The 5,115-nt window shown below is 36.1% G+C and overlaps 1 long non-coding RNA gene across 2 annotated transcripts in view; it reads left to right on the top strand.

The window, feature by feature from the left end:
* Positions 1-5,115, top strand: part of LOC106521214 (uncharacterized) — a 32,271-nt gene that overhangs the window by 1,516 nt on the left and 25,640 nt on the right. The window contains exons 2-4 of one of the 2 annotated variants that reach the window (XR_001310645.1): positions 706-791; positions 883-950; positions 1,918-2,013. This is a non-coding gene — a long non-coding RNA (uncharacterized LOC106521214). Of the gene's footprint in view, positions 1-705; positions 792-882; positions 951-1,917; positions 2,014-5,115 lie in introns of those variants that run through there. The other variant, XR_001310646.1, reaches the window with a different exon arrangement.

Raw genomic sequence — 5,115 nt, 5'->3', positions numbered from 1 at the left:
TGTGTGTGTGTGTGTGTGTGTATATATATATATTTGTGTGTGTGTTTCATCAAGTTCACTGCTTCACTGTGAAAACATCTAACGCTTGATGTCAGAAAACCTGAAACTAAAACTAAACTAATTGAGTTTAAAAGTTTCCTGATGACTGAAAACTCTTCCAGCTTTAAAGAATATCTGAGCTCCTCCTATAAGATCAACCTCCATGGTCTCTGAGAGGAACCAGGTGGAGGAATCTGATCTGTGCCTGAAACCTGGTGAAAAACCAAAGGTGAGCGAGCTTTTACTGTGACAGCTGCAAAGTTTCTGAATGAGCTGCTTGAAGTTTCAGTCATCACTTTAAACCATTTCATTAAATCCAGAAGCTTTAAAATTCTGTCTGCTTTAATGATGCTTCTGAATGGATTTATTCAAGGTCAGTTTCTGTGCTTAAGTTTTATTCTTTTAATTATTATACTTATTACTAATACATTCTTTATCAGATTATTATTATTATTATTATTACTGGGTCACATATGGGATTTACTTGTACTTGTAATGCTTTAATGGTTTCAAAAATCCTGCAATCAAAAACTTTGATTTAATGTGCTGGTAATCAAACAATACATTTATTTTTAAAGCGCTGACTTTAACATATCAATTGTGCTATTTTCAGTATACTTACTGTTAATAACCTAATAATTACCTTCTGTGTTATCTATATTTTAGGTGAGAAGCAGCAGCTGTACAGTGCAACACCAAAGACTCAACAGTAAGAACATGTAGTGACAAATGTGTCTGGAGAATGTTTGAAAGTGAGTTATTAGAAGAGTTTTGCTTTTCCTAATGACACATTTTTGATGCTTTGCATTGTTAGGACTGAATTATGTATTTAATTTAATACAGACATGCGGTGCCTCAGACCTGAAAGTGTCATGCTGAGCAATCAGGAAGGCCTCAATGCAGGACTTAAGGTAAGGGGTCGGTGTAGAATCCTTAATGACCTTTATTGACAAGACAACAAACAAAACTGGGAAAAGCTGCCAGGACCTAAGCAGAGATTTCCAGAAAGAAACACCTGCAAACACCGTAGACAAATCTGAGCAAAGGTAAATGATATAACAACAACCTGAGATGATCACAGTGCTTATGTAGCAGGGAAGGTGGGTGTGATAGCCACAGTGGCTGCAGGTGGGTCAATAAAGGGACAGAACAGACGAGATCTGAGGAAATGATAACTGTGAAAGCATTTTTAGAAACAGGAACTGAAAATTAAAGAAGAAATATGTTGTTGTTTTTTTTTTTTACCAAACAACTATCCTGGCAGATGTTAGCTGAGACACAACACTTCACAAAACAGTCATGCTGAGATCAGGGGGTACATTTGGTGTTGTTGTTCATGACCTTAAAAAAAAACACACAAAATGGCTCATGTTCTCTGACTCGAATTCACTGATTATTTGATTTATTAGATTTTTAATTTTAGTATATTAAGCAGGATTTTACATTTGGCATGTAACCATGTGCTGGAATTTTACTGATCTGTGACGCACGTATATATGAAAGAAAGAAACTTTAAAGGCTGAAGTCGGAGCTTTGTCTCGGTCTAGTGAAGCCTTCAAGGATTTAGGGGTCAGATGAAAAGGAGCTCGAAGACATGCAGTCCGATGTCACAGCTGCTAGCTTCACAGCTCAGACCTGACAGGCTCTTGTTGACATCAGGGTAGGGCTGCACAATATATCGTCTTCGCAATATCAGTGTGTGCAATATTCATATCACAGAGGACTGCTTGGAATGCAATAATTGTTGACTAATATAGGTCACATATAAAATAGGAACAAGTTAGAAAGGGATAAAAAAAGATACCGTCATCACAATGTTTACAAATATCGTCATTGCAAGGTTTTCTAATGTCTTGCAATGTCTAATTTTTTAAATAGATTTTCTAATATCAGCGTTTTCCTTGGAACCAGTCTCTTGGAAGATGATGGTACCAGACAGTTATTGTGCTTCCTGAGAGGAACAGTTTGTTCGTTGTCATCGTACAGATTGGATTACAATTATGTGGTAATTTCCCTTTTACAGTTGAAACCAGAAGTTTACACACACACACACACACACACACACACCACACACACAAAAAAAGACCCATTAGCATTTTTATTCACCCTGTCTGACGTGAAATCAGAAGAAACTTTTCAAGTTTTAGGTCAATTAGGTTTACCAACACATTTTTCTATTTGCTAAATGTCAGAATAATGAGAGAGAGAGAGATTTTTTAAGGACGTTTTTATTACTTTCTTCAAAGTCAAAAGTTTAAATACACCCCTTCCCCGAAGCATTGTAGTGAAAACTTGCTGAAATGGGAGTGTCTGAAATGGTAGCAGGTTCTTAAAGAGACAAAGGCCAATTTCAAGGTGTTTAGTTAGACTATGATGCAAAGTCAAGTTAATTCTTTAAATAGACAGATTTTTCACAACAACTTAAGGTAACATAATTATTTGATAGTGGCATAGAATTGAACTGTGTGCCTTAAATTACACACTACCCCCTCCTTAATGGTTTGTTTTCATTTCTTTTTTATATTAGGGTACTAAACGATAACTAGACTAACCTAAGAACAATATGACCAAAGGGTGATGCAAATATTTTTTTAAAGTTAAAAAAGATTAATAGTATTATTTTTATGAATACATGTAAACACTAAATAAAGTCACTAATCTTCCTCAAAACATAAAGTCCATTTCAAAACTACAGCCCTTTAAGAAGAATCTTGTCTGCCATCTGCTGGACACTTTTTGTTGTGCTCATATTTAGACGTCCTATTTTGCAAATGCTGCCTTCCTGAAATTTGGTATGCTTGTTTGTCTTTGTATCTATGGTGTGTAATGATGTGATTGTGATGCTGTATTTCTGAGTGTTTTATGTGCTGCAGAACAGGAACCTGCTGTAAAACAGCAATTATGCTGAGTCAGGCTTGATTTTTAATAATCTTTTCCTGTTAAATCAACAAATCAAATCAAATCAAATCAATCTTCAATAGGTGGGGCAGGCATGAATAAGAGTAACCTGACCCTAACCGAGGCCACATAAAGGGAGTTTTAATGACTGAAAGTGAGGCGAGAAATGAAAGTAAGTGGGGACCAGTTTATGTCATTGGGTCAGTGAGTCATGGAGGAATTTGGCTCTCTTGTAGTCAGAGCTGTAAAAAAGAATGGCTTGCTTCACCTGTGTTTTATTTTCTGCTCTGTAACAGTTTCTAAGCAAAATGTTTCATAAGAAATAACTTATTCAGGATCAGTCAGGCCTTAAGGTAAAGGGAAATGTGTGGGTGGCAGCTCGGACATGTTTCCTCCTGAGTGTTACAGTCACAGTGACAGGAGTATTGGCTTATAAAAAAAGAAAAGGCTAGATGCGATGGCGAAGCCTTTGTTTCCAAGGACCTTACCTAAACCTTTACATTTCCTGTCCAGCACTCCCACACACATATTCGTGCAACTCGGCACGCACACGCCGCAGAACAAAGGTATCAGAATAAATTCATTGCGGTCTGCTCAGTCTTCTGCACGTACACAGCCTGTACGTGCAGAAGACTGGGAAGGCCTACTGTCCAAATGTGTATGAACATTATTTAATGTCATTTAAAAACTATGGTGTGACTAAAAAAATAAAAACAGTCAAAAATCAGATTCCATAGATGAAAAAGTAAACGCCCCAAATTTGCTTATAGAACTAACTTGAATTTATTACTCTTTCATAAACGTTGAAACAATTTTTACCAGTTTTCTTTATAACTTTGTTTTAGTTTATTGGTGTTTACAAGCCAATATTTCTTAGTGTCTGTGACATCAATTTTTGCAATAAAAATGAATGCATKTTTTGGAAAGAGAACATTGATAAAATATTGCAAAACAAATTTCATGCCACTGAGATGAACAGTTTAGATATTTGCATGTGAAGAAACAGGAAGTGATGTCAAAGGGGAATGTCTGTATGTAAACAGAGCATTGTTACAACAGCTAACAACAGAGACTGTGAGAAGAATCTGATGTTTCTTTAGATTATTTTGAGTTTCTATCAAAGAGGGATGAAGAAGAGTTAAAGTTAATCTTTTAATAAACAAAGACCAGAGAGTTTATTTATTAAAGAGTTCCCCTTTGATGTCACTTCCTGTTTCACTTTGGCTCCAAATGAAAATAGGCCAGTTATGAGAAGAGAAAATGTGTAAAAATCATGTGTACTATGCCAGTTTTCTTAAGAATAAAGATGTTTTCTTTGACTTGTTGTATTTGAAGAATAGGCATGTCACAAGCACTTTAAAGTGATAGTTCAAAAGTGGGGTTCTGTGGAAAGGTTGCTAACAATAAGTATCTTACCTGCCGTAGGTAATTCTGTAAATTATCTCAGGTTGGAGAAATAAAGTTTGATTCTGACCAGATTGATGAGCCAGTTTTAGCAGGGACAAGACTTAGGACCCTGTTTAGTTTGCTTTAATTAAACTCTAGTTTATTTGCTTAGAAAGTCCAGTTTGTTTGGAAGTGAATACATAATCGAACTCTGATGTTGACCAAGGATTTTCTGCTGGCTTTAGATTTAAAACAGTAACAGACAGTTTCACTCTTGAGTGCTTTATCTATCACTAAAGGAAAGACATACTATAATTGCTCATATTATCTGCAGTCACAGTGATGAGTGGCAGTCATCTACAGCCTAGTGAAAAGAGCTGCTGTAACATTTTCATTAAAATGTAAAACAATAATATAATTTTCAATAGTTTTCCTGGGCACTAACTTTTTTTTTGACCATATCAGATGCTACCCTGTGGGCTTTCTGTCAATAATCCAGGGAGGATGATATATGATGAAAGATGATTAATCACTGGATTAACCACCGCTCTGCGGCAGGAACCACTGTGAGGTTTTTGTCTATCAGCACTTGTGTGTAAATCTGTAGCTGCCACTGTAGTCAATTCATCTTACTGGATGTAGTAAGAAAAAACAAACAAGATTTACTGTTTTGTTTTTACATACATACATACATACATACATACTTACATACATCCTGTTTACCTGTTTCTTCTTTTCAGGGTCACAGGGGCCACTGGTGCCCATACAGCAGTCACTGTGTGAGGAGCAGGG

This window comes from Austrofundulus limnaeus, unplaced genomic scaffold, assembly GCF_001266775.1.
Source record: "Austrofundulus limnaeus strain Quisiro unplaced genomic scaffold, Austrofundulus_limnaeus-1.0 Scaffold104, whole genome shotgun sequence".
Lineage (NCBI taxonomy): Eukaryota > Metazoa > Chordata > Actinopteri > Cyprinodontiformes > Rivulidae > Austrofundulus > Austrofundulus limnaeus.
This window is presented reverse-complemented; position numbering and strand designations above follow the sequence as displayed.